This window comes from Halichoerus grypus, chromosome 1 (assembly GCF_964656455.1).
Source record: "Halichoerus grypus chromosome 1, mHalGry1.hap1.1, whole genome shotgun sequence".
In the NCBI taxonomy this organism is placed as follows: domain Eukaryota; kingdom Metazoa; phylum Chordata; class Mammalia; order Carnivora; family Phocidae; genus Halichoerus; species Halichoerus grypus.
The window spans coordinates 196,830,047-196,855,504 of record NC_135712.1 but is presented as its reverse complement, the minus strand read 5'-3'; the positions used below and the strand labels follow the sequence as shown (position 1 = coordinate 196,855,504).

At 42.3% G+C, this 25,458-nt stretch overlaps 1 protein-coding gene across 3 annotated transcripts in view; it reads left to right on the top strand.

Moving 5' to 3' along the window:
* The first annotated feature begins 7,799 nt into the window (after positions 1-7,799).
* The window catches only part of RAD54L2 (RAD54 like 2), a 107,964-nt gene continuing 90,305 nt past the window's right edge, over positions 7,800-25,458 (top strand). Inside the window, exons 1-2 of one of the 3 annotated variants that reach the window (XM_078077653.1) lie at positions 7,800-8,002; positions 10,366-10,427. The gene's annotated coding sequence lies outside the window, so the exon portion shown is untranslated. Of the gene's footprint in view, positions 8,003-10,282; positions 10,428-25,458 lie in introns of all 3 variants that reach the window. The other 2 variants (XM_036074899.2, XM_036074900.2) reach the window with 2 other exon arrangements.

Genomic DNA, 25,458 nt, shown 5'->3' with positions numbered 1-25,458 from the left:
ATTCTACTCGCTGTCCCCTCCTCCAACCCCCGCCCTCCTCAGCCCTGGCAACTACCAATATACTTTCTGTCTCTATGGATTTACCTATTCTGGATATTTCATATAAATGAAATCATACAATATGTGAGCTTTGGCATCTAGATTAGTTTACTTGGCATATTTTCAATATGGTACTATGTGCTGTAGCATGTTGCAGAACCTCTTTCCTTTTGTGGCTAAATTATATTCCATTGTACGAATATACTACTTTTGTTTATCCATTCATCTGCCGATAAATACTTGGGCTGTTTCCACCTTTCGGATATCGTGAATAATGTTGCAATGAACAATGGCATACAAGTGTATGTTTAAGTCCTTGTTCTCAATCTTTGGGATATGTACCTAGGAGTGAAATTGTTGGGTTATATCATAATTCTATGTTTAACTTTTTGAGGAAATGCCAAACAGTTTTCCACAGTGATTTCACCATTTGACATTCTTATCAGCAACATACAAGTGTTCCAATTTCTCTACATCCTCACTAGCACTTGTTATTTTTCTGGTTTTTTTTACATTATAATAGGCATCCTAATGGATATGAAGTGGTATCTCATTGTGGTTTTTATTTGCATTTCCCTAATGATTAGTGATTTTAAGCATCTTTTCACATCCTTACTAGTTATTTGTATATCATTTTTAGAGAAATGTCTGTTCAAGTCCTTTGCCATTTTTGAATCTGGTTACTTGTCTTTTGTTGTTGTTGAATTATAGGAGTTCTTTACATATTCTGGATATCAATCCCTTATCAGATACATGATTTGAAATGTTTCTTCCACCCCATGGTTTGTGTTTCATTCTGTTGATAGTGTCTTTTGATACATACTGGTATTTGATTTTCATGAAGCTGAATTTGTCTATGTTTTTCTTTTGTTGCTTGTGCCTTTGTTGTCATAGCCAAGAAATAATTGCCAAATTCGATGTCATAAAGCTATTGCCCTACATTTTCTTTTAAGAGTTTTATAGCTTTAGGTTTTACATTTAAGTATTTGATCCATTTTGAGTTAATTTTTGTGTATGGTGTAAGGTGGGGTCCAATTTCCTTCTTTTGCATGTAGATATCCAGTTTTCCCAGCACCATTTGTTGAAAAGACTCTCCTTTCCCCCACTTAATGGTCTTGGCATCCTCGTAGAAAATCACTGGACCCTATAATGTGACAGTTTATTTCTGGGTTCTACGCTAGTCCATGGGTCTACATGCCTGTCTTTATGCCAGCACCACCCTGTTTTGATTACTGTAGCTTTGTAGTAAATTTTCAAATCAGGATGATTTTCAGCTTTGTTCTTTTTCAAGATTGTTTTGGCCCTTTGGGGTCCTGTGAGGCTCCACATGAATTTTAGGATGGATTTTTCTATTTCTGCAAAAAACAAAGAAACAAAAAAAACCCATCGCAATTTGATAGGGATTGCGTCAAACGTGTAGCATTGACATTTTAACAATATTAAGTCTTCCAGTCCACAAACACAGAATGTCTCTCCATTTCTTTGTATCTTCTTTAATTTCTTATACCCATGTTTTATAGTTTTCAGAGTACAAGTCTTTTGTCTTCAGTTTATTCCTAAGTATTTTATTCTTTTTGATGCTAATGTAAATGGAATTGTTTTCTTAGTTTCCTTTTCAGATTGTTCAGTGTTCATGTAGAAGTGCAACTGATTTTCATATGTTGGTTTTGTATGCTGCACAACTTTGCTGAATATTTATTAGCCCTTTTTGGGGGGATGCAGAATCTTTAGCATTTTCTACATATAAGATCATGTCATCTGTGAACAGAGAATTTTACTTCTTCTTTTCAAATTTGGATGCATTTTATTTCCTTTTCTTGCCTACTTGCTCTGGTTAGGGCCACCAGTACTATGTTGAATAGAAGTGGTGAGAGTGGACCATTCTTGTCTTGTTCCTGATCTTAGAGGGAAAAGTTTCAGTTTTTCACCACTGACTATAGGATGTTAACTGTGGGCTTTTCATATAAGGCCTTTATTATGTTGAGATAGGTTCCTTCTATTCCTAGTTTGTTGTGGTTTTTGGTTTTGGTTTTTGTTTTTTTGTTTTTTGTTTTTTGTTTTTTTAATCAGGAAAGGGCCAATTTGGATGCTTTTCATCTTTTTCTGGCCTAATTGCTCTGACTAGAACTTCCAGTACAAGTTAAATAGCAGTGGGGAAAACAGACATCCTGATCTTGTTCCTGGTCTGGAGGAGAACGCTTTCAGAGTTTTCAGTACTTCACCTTTGAGTATGATATTAGCTGTGGATTTGTTATAAATGTCCTATATCATGTTAAGGAAGTTCCTTTCTTTCCTGGTTTTCTGAGTGTTTTTTATCGTGAAAACGAACCCTGCCTCTGGGAGTATCCATGTGTAGTGAGGGTAGGCAAATCCTCATGGCACTGGAGTCCAGAGTCCCTCACATCTCCCACCCAGCCCTAACACAAGGTAGGTTAAATAGAACCTCAGCCACCAAAGCTTTGGCTCTAAAGTGATCTCGGAGTGGCCATTGACTGAGCTATTGGGAGTTATACTGAGAGGCCAGGAATGACCCATCCCAACCTATCGAGCCAAACCCTGAAGTCCAGCTAGGATGACTTCTTTTATTTTTATTTTTTATTTTTATTTTCTTAAAATAATAATCTGTTTATTTTAGAGAGAGAGGGAGAGTGCAGGGGGGGAGGGGCAGAGGGAGAGGGAGAGAGAGAACCTCAAGCAGACTCTCTGCTGAGCATGGAGCCCAATGTAGGGCTCAATCCCATGACCCTGAGATCATGACCTGAGCCAAAATCAAGAGTTGGATACTCAACTGACTGAGCCACACAGGCGCCCTTTTTATTTTTATTTTTTTAAGTTTCTGTTTTAATCACCTGGTGCTCCTTGCAATGAGTACACTCCTTAATCCCCATCACCTATTTCACCTATCCACCCACCCACCTCTCCTCTGGTACCCATCAGTTGGTTCTCTACAGTTAAGAGGTAGGATGACTTTGGGGCGCCTGGGTGGCTCAGTCGTTAAGCGTCTGCCTTCGGCTCAGGTCATGATCCCAGGGTCCTGGGATCGAGCCCCGCATCAGGCTCCCTGCTCCGCGGGAAGCCTGCTTCTCTCTCTCCCACTCCCCCTGCTTGTGTTCCCTCTCTCGCTGTGTCTCTCTGTCAAATAAATAAATAAAATCTTTAAAAAAAAAAAAAAGAGGTAGGATGACTTCTTTCTTATCTTTCTGTATCTCTGATTTCCCCCATGCTATTCTGCTATCTAAGGCCTTATCCTTAAAAGTTCTTCTTCGGCAAGTCTTCCATTGCATTACACCCCCTCCTGGTGCAAGGGAGCTCTTTCCTCCCCCTTTATTTTCCCATGGCCCATGATTTGGAGAAATCACCTCATTCTGTAGGGTATCACATTTCAGGTAAGCGCTACCCAGAAGGTCCAAGGGACCCTCCGTCCCTCCCCTTTCATCTCCAGTGCCTCACAGACCTGCTTCAAGGATGGGCCCAACACATATTCCTATTTGGTAAGCATATTTACTGACCTTTCCTATACCTCTTCTAGGTCTTGGGGATCTTGGTAAAATTGACAAAGTTCCTCATTCCATGGACCTCACAGTCTAATTAGGGGAGAGAGATGATAAACCGATGAAGAAAAATATCAGATCACACTAAATTCTCTGCAGATTGAGAAAATAGGGTGGTAAATGGTGATTGGACAACTACTTAGACTGAGTAGGTAGTCATGGAGGGCTTCTCTGAGGAAGCTGACGAAGATGATGGAACTGAATGGGATTATTCTTTTTTTTTTTTTTTTTTTAAAGGTTTTTTTTATTTATTTGACAGAGAGGGAACACAAGCAGGAGGAGTGGGAGAGGGAGAAGCGGGCTCCCTGCTCGGCAGAGAGCCCGATGCGGGGCTCGATCCCAGGACTCTGGGATCATGACCTGAGCCGAAGGCAGACGCTTAACGACTGAGCCACCCAGGCGCCCCGGGATTATTCTTTTTTAAAAGCAACTGTTTCCGTGACAACGAATGTACATGGTCATTTATCAGGTACAGTAATCTGTGCTGCTTCCCCAGGACAGTTGATCAATGGCATCTTTGACACCCTTTCCAGGGCCAGCCCTAAAAGTGATCCTTCAATACCATGTAATCTGGGAGCAGAGTTACAGGCCGCTTATCTACTCTCGAGGATAGTCATCTGGGGTTCTCACTACACACCATGCTGCCCTTGAGTTCTGGTTCTTCTGCCTAGAATTCTCCTTCCCCGAGCCTTCACATGCATCTCTCTGGCATTCTCGGCATTCAGGTTTCAGCTTACCTCATCACAGCCTTATTCAATTCCTCCCCTCTCCTGACTTCCTCTCCTGTACAGGTCTCCGTTTTATGTTCTTTTCAGCACTCATTAGCATATGAAATTGTTTTGTACTGCTTGTCTCTCCTGTTTAGAAGGTAAACTACTTCTGGGCAGAGACATGTTTTCTCTTGTTCAGTACTGTGCTCCCCAAGGCCTAGGTCAGCGTCTGAAATACAGTTTGGGGACAATAAATGTTTGCTGAATGAACATCCGCATGGAACAGGATTTTATTAACACTCTACTGATGAGAACCCTCCAAGCTCATTTTTAAGCATATTTCTTCACTTTAGCACGTGGTCATAGGAGTGGACTCTGGACCTAGATGTTCTGTACTCAAACCCCAACCTTCTTCTTACTTCTCAGCTTCAGTTTTTCCAACTTTGAAGGAATGCTAATTGTATATACCTCACAATGTCAATGTAAGGATTAAATGAGTTAGTACCTGTAAAATGCTTACAGTTATGCTTAGCATATCTTATTACTATTCCCTAGCATCCATCACAGTGCCTGGTACTCAGTAAAGAATTGCCAAACATGGCATTTTATGGTATAGCAATTTTGACAGGTTTTCATTAGACATTGGGGTGGATTTCTTTAAAAAGCCTCCTAGATGGGGCACCTGGGTGTCTCAATCAGTTAAACATCTGCCTACAGCTCAGGTCATGATCCCAGGAGCCTGGGATTGAGTCCCTGCTTCTCCCTCTCCCTCTGCTCTCCTGCTCCCCTGTTCCTCCGCTCTCACTCACTCTCTAACTCAAATAAATAAATAAAATATTTTTAAAAATAGAAAAAATAAAAAGGCTCCTAGAGATTATAATCTAGTATGAGGGAAGTAGTGTATAAGAAGAAAGTCCAAAAAACATCCCAAGAATAAGATGGCTATTGAAGAAAGAAATACAATTATCTGCTACTTTGGAACCTGGTTCAGAGTGATCATGGCTTCTGGGATCTTTGGCATCCAGAAGTGGGGATGGGATGGAAGTTTGGCTGGAGGAGGAAGGATTAAGCTGGCTTCTATGGAAAGAGGAGGTGGTGAAACAGGGGAAAGGAAGGGGGTGTTTTTTCCAGGTGTGAGTTCACAGTGATGGAGAAGGCCTAATTCTAGCTTCTGGTTGATTAGCAAGTTGCTGGTGAATTTTGTCTAATTCTAACAGGAAGATCCCAGATCTTTAAACCTCACTTGAATGTAGGGCCATCAATAGGCAGGTATGCATGTCACTCACTCTAGGGACTCCCTCTAATAGAACCCATTTTCCTACAGGTGAATTGGGGATACCATGATCCCCAAAGGTGGTTTGTGAGGGCATAACATCATTCAAGTAGTCAGGGAAGCTCCTGGAAGGCAAGGAAACAGTGATGTCACAGAAGGGCAATGGCATCTTGGGAGGAAGGAATAGAAGGGGCTTCCATCACCAAGGGAGCAAGCCCTGGCCCTTGTTGCTCCAACCTCATTAACAAAGGAGGAAGGTAAGCGTGGGTGTCTTTGATGGTTGTGCATTTGGTCTTTTAGGGGGGAGATAAACAATAAGATTCCTTTTTCAAGCCTCTGCTCAGCTTCACTGGTCTTTTTCTTCTCCCTTTGGTCATCTTTAGGGTTCTTATCTAAACCCGAGAGCTAGAGAGAGAGAGAGCATGAGCGGGGGGGGGGGGGGGGGGGGAGGCAAATGGAGAAGGAGAGGCAGACTCTCCGCTGAGCAGGGAGCCAGATGTGGGGCTTGATCCCAGGACACTGGGATTGTGACCTGAGCCCAAGGCAGACGCTTAACCGACTGAGCCACTCAGGTTCCCCACCTTGAGACTAAATCTGCTTTATGTGTCACACAGGGAGTCCAAACTAAGAGGCCAATTGGGAAAATTTAAGACCTGGAGCAAGGAGACGTCAGAATGTTGACCTGACCTCAGGATGCTGAGAGAAGTGAATGAGCTTTTGAGGGATCCTTTGTCCTTTAAGAGTATAGGATGAAGTCCTCTTACTTGAGGGAGCAGAGAGCCTCCCGAGGCTTTGAGTGAGCTGCTTTCTAACCCATGAGCCTGCTGTTTCCAGATAGTTATCAAAATTCCTTCAGACAGGCAGAGCCCTTTTCCTTACTCCCAGGGGATAATCTAAAAGGAAATATATATGTATATGTGTGTGACACAGTGACAAAATTTTATTCAGGTGCAAGTGACTGATACCAGAGCCTTTCTGGAAAGTCCCTTCAGACAAGAGAGAAGGGTATCAAGGCAAAATTTTCCTAGTCTTAGTAGCCACAGGACTGAGAATGGGACATCTGAGAACATGTGAAAGCTATAATACTTTTTGGAGCACCTCGGCAGATCTAAATTTCCATCAATAGTTTGGAACACACACTTGTATTTTTATAACCTAATTTGTTCTGAAAATAACTATGTCTGATATCTAGAGGTGTGAAGGCCCAGAAGAAAAGGGAAGTAGGGAAGAGAAAAAAAATTTTTTTTTATCCTCTTGATTTTATGAAGAAAACAAAACAAACCTTCCAAAAAAAAAAAAAAAAAGATCCGTTTTTAGAATTTTTTCATCATCTTGCCAACGTTCCCTTCCTTGGAGAAGGAGGAGGATGAGGAGGAGGAGAACCTGGGTCTGAGGAGGTGGATGGAGGAGGAGGAGGGGGAGGAGGAGGAAGAAGAGGAGGAGGAGGGGGAGGAGGAGGAGGGGGGGAGGAGTAGGAGGAGGAAGAAAAGGAGTGGGGGGGAAACCTGGCTGTAGTGCAGAGAGCTGACACAATACACTCTTCTCATTAACTAGAGCCCATATGGCAGCAATTCCCAACTCCCAACGCCCCGTGTCAGTGATTAAGAAAGCCCTTTCTTGACCCTGCTTTTCTTTCAGGGAATTCTGAAGATTGCTTCAGTCAACAGGAAAGGGACAGGAGGTGGGGGTGGAGGGGGGAAAACCGAGAGTTACATGGTGCGCATCAATTTCAAGGGTCCTTGAGCGCTGTGCACAACCTCTGTATGAGATGGTAGTAATAGCAGCAATCATCATTGACAGAATCACCAATGATCGGGCCCCAATGTTGAACCCCATATCTCCGTGCCAGGCACTTGCATCATCTCATTCAATCCTAACAAGCCTCCCCTAAGTGAAGAATGAGGAGGAACCCAGGTTCAACTGAAGCCCTTAGCAGCCAGCATGCCTCTCTGGTGGCTGGCGGGATGCAAACCCATTCTGCCGGACCCACCCCGGAACCGTTCCCAGGTGGATTCAGGCCTGGGATTTTCGTGCCGTATTCACTCCTGAAACGGTCATCTGTAGCATAGATGGCTCTATCCAGGAACGAATCATGGTCCACCCGGCGCTGGGGAAGAAGGGCCTCCGGGCGGCTCTCAGCGGAACTTTACTGTCGGCGGCGCGTGTTCCCGTCCGGGCGGCCGGGCGCGCGGGCCGGGAGGGGGACGCATTCTGGCGCGGACCGCGAGCGGAGCCTGCGAGCGCCGCCGCCGGAGAAGACCGACGCTCGGCCAGAGCCAGCCCGCGGCGCCCGGGCCTGGCCGGCCGCTTCCCGCCTCAGCCGCCACCTCCGCCCCCGCCGCCGCAGACGCCGCCGAGGCAGGAGAAGCGGGACGCGCAGCCACTTGGCCCTGTCCGGCCCCGCGCGGCCGGGAGCCGCGGCGCCGGAGGTGAGTGCCGGTGCCGGCCCCCGGCTCCCGGCTCGGGCCGCCGGGACCCGCAACAATGGGGGCCGAGTGGGGACGCGGCCCGGACCTATGGCGCTCAGCGGCCTGGGGCAGCAAGCCGGTCCCAGCGGTCCGGGCCTTGGGGCGCTGGATCCCCACTGGGAAACTCCAGTGGCCGGAGCCTTGGAGGGGGTCTTGGCCTCGACCCTGGGCCTCGGTGGCTTATATTTTGTTATCTTCGTAGCCAGAAAAGGGAGTCATAGGGGCACGGAGACTTAACTCCAGTGGTGTACGCTCTTGACGCTTGATGCGGACGCCCTGAAGGGTGACCATAGTGGGGTGGGTGTGGGGGGGCTTACGTTTGGAATTCTAGGGGCCTCAGTGTGCCTGGTCCCTAAGGCGCATCGCTTATGTGTCTTCTCCCAACCCCCCGCCTCCCGAGATCTGTGAACTTGGCGGATTGGGGTCTGGCTGGGGAGAAGAGGCACTAAGAGTTTAGCTTCTCTGGGGTAACCAGTGATTAGTTCCTGGAAAGGCAGGAGCTCAGCTGGGCACAGGGGAATTGAGCAAAGAGCTGGATTCTCCGGGGCCCGGATGCATCCTGGCGGTGAGGGGTTCTTGGGCAGGAAACTGAGTGTCACAAGAGTGCCACGGTGGGTAGTGTTGGCTACCTTGGCGTTAGGGTGAGGCCGGAGTTGTGATTTGGGGAGTGTAGAGGAGTGTTGGTAGGCTGCCGAGTTTGGTAGGCTGCTTTATGTGGGCCATGGTGGTAGCAGCCTGGGGGATGAACAAGAGAACTTCGCAGAGTGGGCTTCGCGATAGAGAATGACCTCTTCCTGCGGGGGAGTGGGTGACTCAGATCTGTTAGAATTCCTGCGCTTGTTAGTGGATGTGGCTGACTATATCAGTGCCTGGGCACCAAGGTGGACGGGGCTGGGAAAGGGCTTTTGGGGGCTGAAGGAGTTTGTTCCTGAGTAGAAGATAGTGTGAAATCATTCCTTCTCACTCCGAATCAGAATGGTAGCTGTCATTGACAATATTTTAAGCAAAGAATTTGTTTGTATTTGGATCCAAAGCTTTCTTCTCTTCATTTTTTTTTTCCTCCTGTTTTTGACTTGTGACTCATAATTTCTTTTCAGCACTGTGGCTATTGTTTGTAATGCTAGACAAACTTAGACACTGTAATATATGTAAATTCTAGGGGGTTTCAGTCCAATTCTTATAAATCTAAATTAAGAGCCTGTTTTCACTAACTTGTGTGTCATTGTTCAATGTGTGCAACTCTAGAGGGGGATGTGAAGACCCTAGCAGTTTATGTTGTTAAATGTTCTTCATATCCCCAAATCCATGAAACTTCATTTTCTCCTACTGCCATGAAGTCATTATGTTGAATCTGTTAAATCTTAGGGACTGCCATTTAAGCCCTCACAGGACATTATCTTCACTAGAAGTGTTATCCACCTTCAACGAGTTTGGTCTGTACACTGTGTCTTGTCTGTGTTATTCAAAGGCAGTGTGCAAACTCCCAACTCTGAAGCCTGCAGCTCTGCAGCAGAGCCCTGTATGTAGCATTCAGACAAAAGTTGGTGTGTTGTCTGTGGATGAGGTATCGAACTCTAGATGAAAAAAAACAAAAACAAAAACAAAAAACCAGTATCAGAATCATTGTACCTTCTGAGTTTATTTAGAGTGTTAAGATGTGCTGGAGTCTACTATAAATTTTCAGATGAAATGTGAGGTAATTCTGACTATCTATAATTGTGCTTTAGTTATGGGGATTGGTTTTCCCCCCCGCCCTTAATCTATAAAAAATCATGTATTTCCCTTCAATTCTTTCTCTTTCTTTTAAATTTTTCTATTTTAAATCATTAATTCTTCCATAAACCAATATCTGTTGAATTATGCCAGATACTGTGTTGGGCATTTCCACAGTGGTGATATTTTTGACATTTTAGTAGTAGTTCTTAGTTCAGAAGTGGCTATAGGTCTGTGAAGGAAGAAGTGATTCAGGTATATCAAGCTTTTAATCAGTAAAGCTGTTGAATAAAGTTTTTATACAGTATTAATTTTGACTAGTGACAATTGATTATCTTCATATATTTCCGTGAAAAAGGTTAGCTATACTGTGGTCACGTTAGTATGGGATTGTTTTTGCATCATTTCATTTAAATACACCTGTTAACTTTAAGTATTTCTGTAGACAAACCACAGGTAACATTTTGTTTCTGTGTGTCTGGATGAACAGTGATTTATAAATACTGTATATGTGCTTGGGTTCCCCAGGAAGCCGTCACACTTTCCTTTCCACTGTGGTTTGGGAGCATGAAGGCGTTGCTTACCCCCTTTGTCTGGTTCACTGTATGTAGGCTGGGAGTGTCTGCTGATCACTCGGAGTGCTGTCCCCTAGAACAGGAGGAATAAGATTGAGGTAAGGCTCAGTCTATTTGAAATTGCTTGCCTCTTGATATTCACTGCATAAAATATAATGTAAATTATATTTGAAAAAATTTTTAAATTGTTAATCTCCATTCTGATCTAGTAGAATGAAATTCTGTCTTTTGCTCTCTGTGTTTATATTTTGGCCAAAAATAAATGAAGAAATTTAAAATCAAGGCATTCACACAATAAATTCTTTGAAATACCTTTCATTTTCTATCTAAAATATTCACTTGATCAAAGAAAATAAAAACTAGTTTACATATGTTGTTTTGAAAACAAAGTGATTGCTGAAAGAGATGTTTTTGATTAACTCTTAGTCAAATGGATCGACTTCAGAAACTCTTGAAAAGAAGGCTTAGAATATTTGCTTTCTTTAGGAAAATTCTGAGATGCCTAGTACAATAGGAAGGGCATGACTTTCGAGTCACCCCACCTCTATCTTTTGCTTGCTTTTTGATCTGGGCAAGCTGTTAACCTCTCTGAGCCTTGTTTTTTATTTTATTTATTTTTTTCATCTGTAAAATGGGGTTAATATAACCTTCTCTGCAGATTGTATTGAGGACTGGAGATGAGGTGTAGTGCTTTGTGAGTGGTCAGTGCTTGCTATTAGTAGTAGTATGTTGCTGTTAATAGTTGTTAGTGTAGTTAGAAGTAGTAATGGGGGCGCTACGCTCAGTAGTAGTAGGAGTAGGAGTATAGCTGGGTGCTGTGCATGGATGAGAGGGGCTCAGTTTCTTTGGTGAGGAAGGCAGCCTGCTCTCTCCACCTGTTTGCACTTTGGACAGGTGAGAGAATTGTCGAAGTAGTCTTTATCTAGTACTGGTGGGCAGGAGTCCACACTATAAAGTCCAAGGTCATTTCTGGCACTGGTAGGTTTTTTCCTGGCAGTTTCTATGGAGAAGCCGGGAGGTAACTGTTTGGCATGTCCTTGTTTTGAGAACTGTAAGCATTCCCATTGACAGAGTGCTAGAGTATGCCAGGCAGCATGATGTTCTGTGCAGGCCATGGTCGGGATGTTTCTCTAGCTTTAGTCTTATCAGAGACCTGGTTTTGTCTTTTTGCTAGGAAGACTCCAGATGCTGGAGAGATTTGTCATCTCTCTCTAATTTGGGCTATTTTGATAGAATATAGCACTCTGTTCAGAAATGTTTTTGATGAACAGAAGGTTCACAGCCTTTGTTACAGAATTGTTCAGTTTTATTTTTTCCTTGTGAGAGGAAAAAAAGTCAAGAGAAAAATAAGTATGAACCAGAAAGAAATGATTAGAAATAACTGGCCCTAAATCTCTTCCAGTCTTAGTCAAATCTCCCCTCCATTCCAGCTGGTCTTTAACTCCAGTTAAAAGTAAATAATATTCTTTTGACCTTAAAATACAGTGACCATCTAGATCCTGGTATATCTCTATTTCAACATCTCACAAGGACCTTTATGACCCAGCCTCTTCTGTGTCTGCCTTTCTAGTCCCTCCTCTGCCACAATTCCTCTGGCACTTGAGGCTCTAGTTATAGGTAACTCCTTGAGGGTCCCAGCATGCTCAGGCTATTCCTTCTGCTAATTTTCCTCCCCATTCTAGTGATTTTCTGACTCCTAGGCTTGCATTTACTAGGAATTAAGACACCACCATCTCTTAAAAGATTCTTTGATTCTTTCTAGATTAAGCTGAATGCCTCTCTTTTGTGTGGCCATTGCAGTCTGTCCAAGCATCTTTCATAATTTCACTGTACTCTTAACTTTTGATATATTTGTGTGTTTTCCATGCTAGGTTGTGACCTACTTGAGAGCAGAACCTGGTCTTGTTTATTCTTATATCCTAATACCTAATCATCTCTGGCACAGAGTAGCTACTTAGTAAATGTTTGTTGAATGAACAAGTGAATGATCTCTGATATGAAGTGACAGGAAGTCATTCCTTGTGGAGTTGGTGGTGTGATGAGAGTTCTGATTTTATGGCTGCCTCTGGTCCTGGCTGAAACAGTGCTTCTGCCTTTGTACTTCCAGGTTGCTAAAAGCAGTATTTTGCTTGAAAATGTGTTGCTTAATTCCGTATGTTCATGGTTTCAGGCTGGGGGGCTATTACTTGCTTTCTGTGGGTCTTGCAAAAGTTTGCTTTGGAAGAAATACAAGTTTTTCATTGGTATTATCTAGCTCTTACTTTGGCCATTTACTGCTGTGAGCACTTTGTCCTCATGTGTGAAGAAGAACGACTAGTCAGTTTGGGTCACAAGGTCTCTAGACAACTAGTGGCCAGCCTGGGAGTGGGTAATGGATTTAACACCAGGTGTTGTGACTTACTGGTGATGGACCTTTGGGAGTTGAGCTCACTATCACCATTTTCAGGATACAAGATTATTTGCCCAAATTTTATTCAGGAATTTGAACTCAGTGACTATGAAATTATCTGTACTAGTTCTTTGCTCAGCCTAATACTGTACTAACACTGAAACTGATGAATTAATTCTTCGTTAGGAGGCTGTTCTGAATTACTAACCTAGAAATTAAGGAATTGTGCCGATTCATTAAGTCACCCTCTTGGTTCTTCGTGGTAAAATAACTTGAGAGCGTACTATCTAAATTACTTTGATTTAATTCTCATGGTTGATCAGACCACATAGGAATCCCACTGAAGGCCAGGTGTGAGGAACCTTATTAAAACCTACATAATGCAGTTCTTTCATGCAGGTGACAAACATAGTAGACGGCAGAAAAGGAAAACATGAAAAGTAACTGTAGTTAGATTAAAGATAAAAATTGATATGAGATAAGGAAAACTGAAACAAAGTATAAGACATTAAATATGGCAGGCAACTGTGAAGTTGAAGGTATTTTGTGAGCAATGTTGAGTTTTTGAGAAGGAAATTGTGTTTTTTTTTTTTACTTTTTATTGTTATGTTAATCACCACACATTACGTCATTAGTTTTTGATGTTTTGATAGCACCCAGTGCTCCATGCAGAATGTGCCCTCTTTAATACCCATCACCAGGCTAACCCATCCTCCCACCCTCCTCCCCTCTAGAACCCTCAGTTTGTTTTTCAGAGTCCATCGTCTCTCATGGTTTGTCTCCCCCTCCGATTTCCCCCCGAGAAGGAAATTGTTTTAATACAGGTTAGAAGCAATAAGAACAAGGATCATTTCAGCCGGCATAGATACATTGACATTACTAGTGCCCACTTATGGTCTTATAACACCATTGATGAAAGTTGTACATAGGCGGAAATGAAAATGTTTGCTTTATGGAAGGCAGCTATGCTAACCACTATACCACCAACGCTAAAATGTTTGCTTTATTATAAGTATACCTTGCACACCTAACATATTATAGTTCATAAAACACTTTCGTATACATTTCGTTTACTTTACCCTCCCAACAACCCTGTGATGCAAGTAGCTCCATTTTACAGATGAGGAAGCAAACACAAAGAGGTGACATGGCTTGCTTTCAAGTGCACAAAGCCAGTAAGAAGAAATTAGGACTTGATGCCAAGTTTTCTGATCCTAAGTTTAGGACCCCTTTTATGTCCTCATAGGATACTGTGAGGTCTTCAGTTTGGGGGGATAGTTACTCCTTATTCTAGGCTTCAGGCCAGTAAAAGGTACACACAAAGAAGGCAGTTCCACACGGGGAGTAGAGCATCTGCTCTGTTAACAGTAGCCCAGAAATTCTAAAGGGCTGGATGGGGGAGGAACCTAGAGGGAGCCCCACCCTCCTAACAGATCACTTAGTGCTCAAGAGAAAAACCCAGAACCAGGTGGTTTTTGCAATATTTGACACTAGTAGTGATCTTCCTCCTGATGTGATGATGTATAGAAATTGGACAAAAAAAAGAAGTTTGGGAAAGAATTCTTTAGGGGTGATTCTAACTTGAGCTCAGGCTCTTTGCCTTCATTGTGCTTTCTAGTTCCAGTGTCTTCCCCCACACCATCTCTCCACCTTTCTCTTCCCCACTGTTTCACCCACCTCCATCTTAGCTTGGATGCCGGTTTGCCATGGCCCACAGTTTCAGTGCTGCCTTTCCTGGGTCTGAGAACCATTTACCTGCCTGACTTTGTCTGCTCTGCCAGTTGCCATCCCTAAACTTTCTCTTCTGGCTTCTTTTGCTAACCCTAGGCTGCTCAGTGTTTCTGGGGAGTCAGGAAAATGGGATGTCTGATTGACAGCAGTTGCCACTGCCTCACGTGAGTTGAGCTCTGTCTGCTCCTCATGGTGCTCCTGTGCTGCCTTCTCAGGGTCCCATTTCTTTCACCAACTGCTTGCATGTTTCCCAAGGCTCATTTTTTCTTTTTTAATTTTTTAAAGTAATCCCTGTACCCAACATGGGGCTCAAACCCATAACCCCGAGATTAAGAGTTGTAGCTCCAGGAGCTGAGCCGGCCAGGTGCCCCAAGGTTCATTTTTTCCGTAGGCCCTAGACCTGCCCTCTATCTTCCTCATTCTTGACCATGACCTTACTTTAAGGCTCCTGCTCCCTATTTTTTCCCATTACCTTTCTTTTTTTTAAAGATTTTATTTATTTATTTGACAAGAGAGAGACACGGCGAGAGAGGGAACACAAGCAGGGGAGTAGGAGAGGGAGAAGCAGGCTTCCCGCGGAGCAGGGAGCCCGATGCGGGGCTTGATCCCAGGACCCTGGGATCATGACCTGAGCCGAAGGCAGACGCTTAATGACTGAGCCACCCAGGCGCCCCTCCCCTTACCTTTCTATCATGACACTTTTTTTTTCTTTTTTTTTTTTAAGATTTATTTATTTATTTGAGAGAGAGAGAGAGAATGAGCAGGAGGGGCAGAGGGAGAGGGAGAGAGAATCCCAGGAAGACTCTGTGCTGATCCCACGACCCCGAGATCACGACCTGAGCTGAATTGAAACCAAGAGTCAGAGGCTTAACTGACTACGCCATCCAGGCGCCTCTCTATCATGACACTTTCATAGTTCAGAATCTCTTGCTTTTGGAAAGTCCTTGACTTTTTAACATTTTTCCCCATGATTTTACCAGTAATATATGAGCATAATAAAATTCAGGCATTTTTAAATAAGGAAAGGAACCCATAATCCATGTCCCAGTGTTAATCACCATTAAGATTTCAGTCTATTTCGGCTGGGGTGTTGATCTTGGGGTGGTAAGATAGAGCCCTGTGTGGGGTGCAGAGTCTGCTTGAGACTCCCTCTTCCTCTCCCTCTGCCTGTCCCCTGAGCAGGTGTGCAGGTGCACTCTCTTTTTTTCAAATAAATAAATCTTAAAAAAAAAAAAAGAATTCGGTCTATATTTATCCATATTTTTTTCTACTGGGTATGCTAACGTGTGTATGGGTGCATGTTGTATGTGTGAGAAAAAGAGATAAAGTAATTGCTTTTTACAGAAGTGGGATTACAATATATCTACTCTTCTATAACTTTTTCATTTAATGCTTTTATCTTGGGCATTTTCCCATGTTTAATACCCAGATCTATAATATATTTTAATAGTTACGTAGTATTATATTGATTATTTGTATCAATTTTTCTAGTCCCCTGGTGATGGACATTTGTTTTTGTCTTTGCAGCTAACAAGCATCCTTGTATATGTGTATCTTTGTATACTTCTTTGTATACATTGTATACATCTTTCTGTACTTTGTATACTTCTTAGGATAAAATCCTACAAGTGGATTTTCTGTGTCAAAGGATATGCATGTTTAAAATTTTTCTAGATAATACCAAATAACTGAAAAGATTGTGTAGTTCTCCTTTAGCACTGAACATTATCAAATATTTTTAATCTTTACCAATTTGAAGCCTAATTTTGAACTAATTTTTTTGAAGCCTAGATAACATTTTCTTATTCAGGAGGATGAGCATCTTTTCATGTGTTTATTTTATATGTATTAATTGATTAATTAATTAATTAGTCAATTAGTGTCTCCTTTCTAGCATCTTCCTAACCTCCTCTCCTCTTTTGGTTTTTATCTATATGCAAGGTAGAACCATAGTAACTTTACTTAGCTCTGGGCCTCTCATGCCACCCTAGCCTTCTCCTTCCTATCCCTGTTTCTTATCTAAAATGCAATTTTACTGCCATTTCCTTACCACCTGTTTTATCTATGTCTCTTAATGCTTTGTGGTCTGGCTTCTGGTCTTACATTTCTCCTGCACACTATCTCTGAGGTGAATTCCTTATTGCCGGGACAGCAGTTTTTTTTCTTGATGTTTGCTCTCCCTTCTTTTGACCAACTCCCTACTCCCCACCATCTTTGCAGGGAGGGAAGCCACGCATGAGTGGACTTTTTATTATGGAAAATTTCAAACATATACAACAACAGGGAGTGTAGTATATGAACCCCATGTACCCATCACCCAGTTTTGACAATTATCAGTATTTCCCCAATTTTTTCTTTCAGTTGTCCTCCCCACTTTTTGGTGGTTGTTGGCATATTTCAAAGCTAAATCTCAGACATTGCACTGAGTGTATATCTCTTACTAATAAGAACATCCTATTTTTTTAAAGAATTTATTTATTTGATAGAAAGAGAGCGCACACGCATGAGCAGGGTGGAGGGGCAGAGTGAGAGGGAGAAGCAGACTCCTTGCTGAGCAGGGAGCCTGATGCGGGGCTCCATCCCAGGACCCTGAGATCATGACCTGAGCCGAAGGCAGACACTTAATCGACTGAGCCCCCCAGGTGCCCCAAGAACATTCTATTTTTAAACATCATTACCTTGCCATTTTCCACCCTAATAAAAATTAACAGTATTTCCTGAATAGTGAGGACTTGATTTTTAAAAAATTTTTAAAAGATTTTATTTACCAGAGAGCGAGAGCGAGAGCGAGAGAAAGCACAAGTGGGGGGTGGGGCAGAGGAAGAGGGAGAAGCAGACTCCCCACTGAGCCCGACGCGATGAGCCCAACCTAGGGCTCCATCCCTGGGCTCCCGGATCATGACCTGAACCAAACTCAGGCACTTAACCGACTGAGCCACCCAGGTGCCCCAGGACTTGATTTTTAATTCTGGCTCTGATACCTGCTGTTTAACTTGGGCAATTTATAAGCTTGTTTTCTCCTCTTGAATGGTAGTGAGGATAATCATAATTCCGTCTCATAGGATTGTTGTGAGATTATCTCATATACTCCCACATAAAGTGCTTAGCACAGTGCTTTACCTACGTGGGGCACAAACATTTTTTGTCTCACTCTGTCTTTATTCATCCATTCATTCATTCAGCAGATTATTTTTTGAGCATGTATGTTTTAGCTGAAGAGGAAATACTGACCTTGGCTTCTAGGATTCTACACTGTCTTGATTCTCTGCCTAACTCTCAGATGTGCCTTTGTAAAAGGCCTTCCTTGTCCCTCTGGATATGGATGTAACCCAAGTTTGTTGTTTTCCTCTTCTATTCCCTCTTAGCCTGGCTCTCAGAGACCTAGCACTTTCACTCCCACCACTTCAGGCTGTCCAGGTGACTCAGTTCTATAACTGTGGTTTCTTTACAAAGCAACAAACCTACATTTCATCCTGACTTTTGGACATTTCTGTCTGACCAAGGGGACGAGTGTAAAGTGTACTGAATTGAGTCTGCACACCAGGGCTGCAACTCCATCTCAGCCACTTTCATGGCTTGAGCAATTCAGTCACCTCTCTTGGTCTTGGTCAGAAGGACAGAAGGGCTGAATTAGAGTCTGAAGTCCTAGGCAGCTTTAAAGGCCTATCAGCTGTGAGAAAGTGGTTTTAGAAATGTCCTCAGCATAGATGGAACCATAGCCACCATTCTCCCCAAACAAGTTTCTGGCTTCCCCCACCTGGCCTCTCCTGGGAAATCCAGGCTTTACTCTGGCTCTTCCCTCTCCTTTGTCCTCAACATAGGGCTGGTTACCTCATGGCTAGATCTTCAGGTGATCTTGATTCCTGGCTCTTCCTGGAACACATTGTTGGCCCTTTTCAGCTTTACATCTGTATTCACATTTTGTCCTTTGGTCATATTCATGTTGTTTCCCCTGAACCTGTGTTCTGGCCATTGAAATTATGACCATCTTTGTAGTCTTAGTTCAGGTGACAGTTTCCTCCACACTGGAAGTGAGTCCTCCCTCTTTTGACTCTCATGACTGGCAGCATATCAGTGACATTTCACAGAATGCCTGTTTTCATATATTTGCAAAAGTTTTTTTTTTTTTTTCTTACCTTCTAGTTTGTAATCCCCTTTAATACAGGTACCACATTTACATTGTGTGTAATTTTGCATCATATAGTGTCTATCACAATTCGTTGTGCTGATAGTTTTGCAATAAATACCGATTGAATAAGTGAACTAAAGTGGACTTTGCTTCAAGGTAAGAACATTTACAGAAATGTTTTTAGGGCACCTGGGTGGTTCAGTTGGTTAAACGACTGCCTTCGGCTCAGGTCATGATCCCAGAGTCCTGGGATCAAGCCCCACATCGGGCTCCCTGCTCAGCGGAGAGTCTGCTTCTCCCTCTCCCCCTGCCTGCTGCTCTGCCTACTTGTGCACTCTCTCTCAGTGTATGTCAAATAAATAAATAAAATCTTAAAAAAAAAAAAAATGTTTTTAAACCCGGGTGTTCAAAGGATGTGATAGTTACAGTCAAGAATGAAGAAGGCCTACCTTGTGAAATGGTATAAATGGTACTAATTTAGTACTAATTCCTTGATTCCAAAAATTCAAAGAATCCTCTGCTTTCCTGTCCTGTCTCAGAGTTGGGAGATTTTTCTGACTCTTGGATAATATGACTTAGCTTCCCCAAAGTGTCTCTGGTACCACTGTTGTCATTATGGCGTAGCTAAAGGTAATCAACAATTATTGAAAGCTAACTTACTATGTGCTAGGCAATGCACTAATTATTTTTTCACTTAATTTAAAAAATCTTATATGAGATATGCACTTTATTATTCTCATTTTATAAATGAAAGCTAGGTTTAGAGAAATTAAGTAACTTCTTCAGTGTCCTTTAGCTAGAAAGTGGCAATGCTGGGACTCTGACCCAGGCCATCTCATCTCAGAGCCCATATTCTTTTTTTTCAGAGCCCATATTCTTAATTGATTTACTGCTTTCCTGTCCAAAACACATTTACTGCCAGTTAGCTCTTTGATGTTTATTTTTTACTCATCCCTTATCAGATACCTTGTGTGAATTTATTTTTTCCTTCCCAAACCAGCTGTTCTTCTGTTCTTCCTGATTTTGGTGAAGAGATGCCATTGCTCTTGCAGTCATCCAGACTTTAAGCCTCAGAGTCCTATTTAATTCTTCCCTTTCCTTCCCATGCAGAAAATTCTGTTGAGTTTTCCTTGGTAGTGCCTTACCCCTCCTCCATTCTTTCTGGTTTCTTTGCCTTTCCCTTAACCCAAGCCCTTCAGGTCTAGTCCTGGATTGTGACAGCTGATTTTCCTTCCTCCATTCTCTCATCTTTGCAGTTCTGAAAGGATTGTCTTTCACCCATCTATCTCCACTTAAAAATCCTCCTGTGGTCCCTGTAGCTGGGATTTCTAAAAGCCAGTTTTCAAATAGTGTCATAAGCACCTGTGGGACTTTTTAAAGTGTGTAAAGTCTTCAGAATAACGCTATGAGATCAGTGCTATTATTTGCAGTTTAGAGATGAGAAAACGGAGGCTTAACCAGACTGAGTCACTTATACAAGATCACTATTGGTGGGAACTGGGGAACTATGTATTTTTAATAAGCTCATCAGATTCTGATGCCCTGAAAAATACCAGGTTTAGGAAACAAAAACCAGGCAGCCTTCAACTCCTTTTAGAATTCCTTCTCTAAATGTCTTTGTGGTTCCAGTGACCCTTCCATATGTGAAATTTCTGTAGCATTTGACTCTTGATTATGCCTATCTTACTGATGTCTTTCCTGAATAGCATACGCCCCTGGCTGGTTCTTCCTCTGCCTCTCCGACTTTCTCTGCAGACTACTATTCTCCACTCCCTGGTGATTTGGCCTGTTCTTGGCTACCCTTCCCCCTCTACACATACTCCCTGAGTCTCCTGCATATTTAGGGCTTCAGCTACCTGAGTATGGTAGGAACACCCAAATCTGTATCTCTGATCCCAGTTCATTTTCCAGCTGTTTCTGGCATTTTACTGTTTAACAACACTATTACCTACACCATTGTTCAAGCTGGAAACCTGGGCTACAGCAGAGCTTGGAGTTAGAAGTCTAAGTTAATATCAAATTCTAATACTCTCTAGCTGGGTATAATTGGGACAGGTCACTTAACCTCTCTAAACCTTAGATTTCTTCTTCGTGGAATGGGGATAACATTACTTTCCTTGTGGTATTGTGAAGATATTATGAGAGAATGTCAATAAAACATTTAACAATTTCATTAATATTTATGGAGCCCTTCCTATATACCAAGGACTGTGTTGGATGCTGGGGAGATAGTGGTGAGCAAGGCTGCCCTCATGGGGCTCCGGTTAGCTACTGAAGCCTTACTGGTTTTGTCTCCTCAGTCTCTAATGTTTCCACTTTTCTCCTTTCTCATTGCCCCTACTGTGGTTCAGGGTCTCACGACCTTTTGCCCAGTGTTACAGCAGCTTCCTACCTAATCTCCTTGCCTCCACGCTGCCACCAGAGTGTTCTTTTTCTTTTTCTTTTTTACTTATTTATTTTTTTAGGGAGAGAGAGCACACGTGTGCAAGCACAGGGTGGGGGGATAAGGGCAGAGAGGAGAGAGAATCTTAGGCAGGCTCCACATGGAGTCTGACTCGGGGCTTGATCTCACAATCCTGAGATCATGACCTGAGCTGAAATCAAGAGTCAGATAACCTAACTGACTGAGGCACCCAGGCGTTCCCAGAGCATTCTTTCTGGGAATTTAGATGATGCCACTTACCTTCGGTGGCTCTCTTTAGGGGCATATAGACTATGGGGAGGATTGCATGGAGATAGATATTGAGTCCACTTCTGAGCTCAGCAGAGAAGGGCTCAATAGTATAATGGTTATGTCTGCCAGAGATAGAAATAGGAAGGTGTTGCCAAGTGCCACATATTTGCCAATCCTTGTATAGGACAAAGTTCAGACTCCTTAGCAAGGTCTTCAGGACACTGTTGGATCAGGATCTGGCCTGTCTACTTCTCATCTCTTGCAATCTCCCCATTTACTCCCCAACCTGTAGTCCCATGGAACTGAATTTCTGCATGTGTCATTCCCTCTCCATGAATGACTTCATCCTTCTCTTCTTAAAGCTCTTTAATTTTTTTCTTTTTTTAAGATTTAGTTTTTGTGTGTTTGTTTGTTAGAGAGAGAGTGCGCATGCACAAGCAGGGGGAGCAGCAGGCAGAGGGAGAAGCAGACTCCCGCAAGGAGCCTGACGTGGGACTTAATCCCAGGGTCCTGGGATCATGACCCAAGCCGAAGGCAGACATTTAACTGACTGAGCCACCCAGGCTCTGTCCTTTAACATTCATATCTGTTGTTTGTTCTGGTAAGCCTTGCCCAGCCTTTCCAGGTAAAATTATTTCCTTCTCTGTCCTGTAGAACCTTAGTTTGTCCATCCGTCCGTCCGTCCTTCCTTTTTTTTTTTTTTTTGAGAGAGGGATAGAGTATGTGCACACAGTGTGAGGGGAAGGGGCAGAGGAAGAGAGGGAGAGAGAATCTTAAGCAGGCTCCACACCCAGTGCAGAGCCTGATGAGGGACTCGATCTCACAACCCTGAGATCATGACCTGAGCTGAAAGAAACCAAGAGTTAGATGCTTAACTGACTGAGCCATCCAGGCGCCCCCCTCTTTAGTCTTCTGAAATATAATTCACATATCATAAATTTCACCATTTTTAAGTCTTTAATTCAGAGGCTTTTAGTACATTCACAAGGTTATACAACCATTACCACTATCTAATTCCAGGGCATTTCATTGCTACAAAAATAAACCCATATTTATTAAGTCATCACTCCCTACACTCCCTTCCCCCTATCTCCTGGTAACCACTAATCTACTTTTTGTTTCTATGGATTTACCTATTCTGGGCATATCAGATGAATGGAATCAGACAGTATGTGGCCTTCTGTGGCTGGCTTGTTTCACTTAGCATGATGTTTTCAAGGTTCATCCATGTTGTAGCATGTGTCAGGACTTCATTCCCTCTCAGTGCTGAGTAATATTCCATTCTGTGGATATGCTACATTTTGTTAATCCATTCATCAGTTGAACCTTAGTCATATGTTGTACTTGCCAGATTGCTCACAGTATATGCTTACATTATCTGTGTCAATTGATGGGATGATCCCTGGAGGGCTCTAGTCATCACTCTGTGACAGGATTCTCTGTGTGTCTTCAGTGCTTATCAGTACTGGTCAATAGTAGATGTTTTTCTTTTTCTTTTTTTTTTTTTTTAAGATTTTATTTATTTATTTGACACTGAGAGAGACAGTGAGAGTGGGAACACAAACAGGAGGAGTGGGAGAGGGAGAAGCAGGCTTCCCGCCGAGCAGGGAGCCCAGTGTGGGGCTCCATCCCAGGACCCTGTGATCATGACCTAAGCCAAAGGCAGACACTTAACGACTGAGCCACCCAGGCTCCCCTATAGTAGACGTTCAATCGGTATTCAGTGATGAATTGTTTTATCTCCCTTTCCAGAAAACCTGACACTTTCTAGCTTTTCTGCGTTCCTCAGATCCAAGCTATGATTCCTGTGCAGAGAATGTCCTTTCCTTCCTTCCTCACTTGTCTAATTCTGCTGTGCTTCAGGGTTGTTTCAAGGTCTTCCTCCTCCAGAAAGCCTTCCAACAGCATTTAAACCTCAGATGCTGTTGCTTCCTTCTCTGAACTCTGGTGCATTTGGGGTCTCTATTATTCATTAGTCACTTAATAAATATAATCTTAACTTTGTCCTTAACTAGATTGACAGTAGGCCCACCAACACTGATTCCTTTTTTGCACTCCCAATAAAAAGCTACTCTAATTATGTAATGGAATTACATCTAACATTTTACCTTAAATTGAGCTATTCTTTGCAAAAGGAAGAAAAAAGAGCAAGAAATAATGACTTAAATAGTGAGGTAATTTCTACTCACCATTTTACTCAGTGAATGAGTACCCACAGGCAGTGTATGCAGGCAGTGTTGTTACAGTTAATATGACAAAATCTATACATTTAAAGAATTCTTGACCATTGGCAGAAGAGAAATTGTTTAGGTGGTGTAGTGATGAGTTGGTAAGTATTCTACCAAAAGAGAAGGAGAAGGAAGAGAAGGAGAAGGAAGGAGAAGAGGGAGAATAATAATAATGGGGAGCCATAGAGAATTGTTGATGTAAAAAGATTTGTTGGAAATGACAAGGAATAGGATGAATAAGGAAGCCTGTAAGCTGGAATCTTCATAAAATTACTGGACTGGTCCAAGCAGCAAAACACGTGAGGGTTTAATTTCTGAATACTATAACCTTTTGGAATTCAGTGTATAGATCTACAGGAATACGTCCATGAAACTATCTATAGTGTATTTATGTGGGCAATTGGAAAGGCTTTTCAAGGGTGACTTTATTGATGTCTTTCGCTTTAGGCTTTCATGGGAGCCCTAGCTAAGATGAGGCCCCTGTAGTAGGTACCCAGTGAATTTTTGTTGGCAATATGAGAGTGTGGTCACTGGCTGTGGACATGAATAGGGACAGTCACAGTCTGAAAAATATGATGCTACTAAGGATGGGGATGAGACCAGGGAGGAGCTGTTCGCTGATTGCTTGGCTTTACAGAGAGAGAATACATGTATAAAGACGAAATGTTGATTTTACAGTTATATATATTTTATTTGTTTTGTTTTTTATTTTTATTTATTTTTTATTAACATATAATGTATTATTTGTTTTAGGGGTACAGGTCTGTGATTCATCAGTCTTACACAATTCACAGCACTCACCATAGCACATACCCTCCCCAATGTCCCTCACCCAGCCATCCCATCCCTCCCACCCCCCTCCACTCCAGCAACCCTCAGTTTGTTTCCTGATTTTACAGTTACAAAGTCATATCTATTATAGGACAAAAGAATAACAAAGAAAACTTTTTTGGTAAAACTACCATCCAAAGATAAAAACGGTTAAACTTCTGGTGCATTTCTTTCGTGTGTGTGTGTGTTTCCTGTGCATATATAAGTACTTGCATGAGTGTTATTTTTTAAATGGGGATTTAAATATTAATAAGCTTTTTTGGTGCTTTTTATACAAAATTATATTGTAAAAATGGTCTTGAAACTCTTCCCCTGAAATTTGCTCTCTATGTTCTCAGACTCTTCCTGTAAAGGTTAGAAGCCTCTTTGACAGAGCCATCTGTTTTAAATATTGGTAGATTTATTTGTTCATGAACCTTACCAGGTCTGTCTTGCAAGCTCTGGTTAGGACAAGTTGGAATTTACCCGATTGACCCAACCAGTGCTCTCAGCCCAAATTCCTCCATCAGAGAGACCTGTGACCTGGTCTCATCTGTCAGATGTCCCCTGCTAGACTTGTTTTTCATCTATTGACACTAGAGTGGGTATTTCAGATTAAATGTTTTTAAAAACATTTTAGAGATGCTTAGAGGAAGTCTTGACTTTTTTCTTTTTTTTTTTAAGATTAAAATTAAATCAAAACCATGTGCTATGGCAGCGTCTTACAATTCCACGTCAAGGGCATTTTGGCTAGTTTTTCTCCCTTGAAGACTCACTTCTCATACTGTTATTCCATAAGTGAAAGTAGCAAAGAATGCCTTTGTGAGGTATAAAATCAATGCATTACTTATGAGAAATCATATCTGTGAAACAGTAGCAGCATCAATAAAATAGCCTATTGAAGTTGAAACTGTTATTCTTTCACATTTAATATGTTTAAATTTTGTATCAGCTGATAGTCGTCCTTTCCCAGGTTGTCTCTCAAGCTATCTAGCTTCTCATAAAGAATCTTGAATCTTCATGTGGGTAGAACATTTGGTTCTTACTACTTACATAAATCTTATTTCTAGCTTAAAGGGAGCATATCTCTGTCCTGGATATTTTTCATCTAGTAACTTCAGTGTCTTACACTTGGTAACTTTTGCCTCACCTGATGGCTGCAGATCTG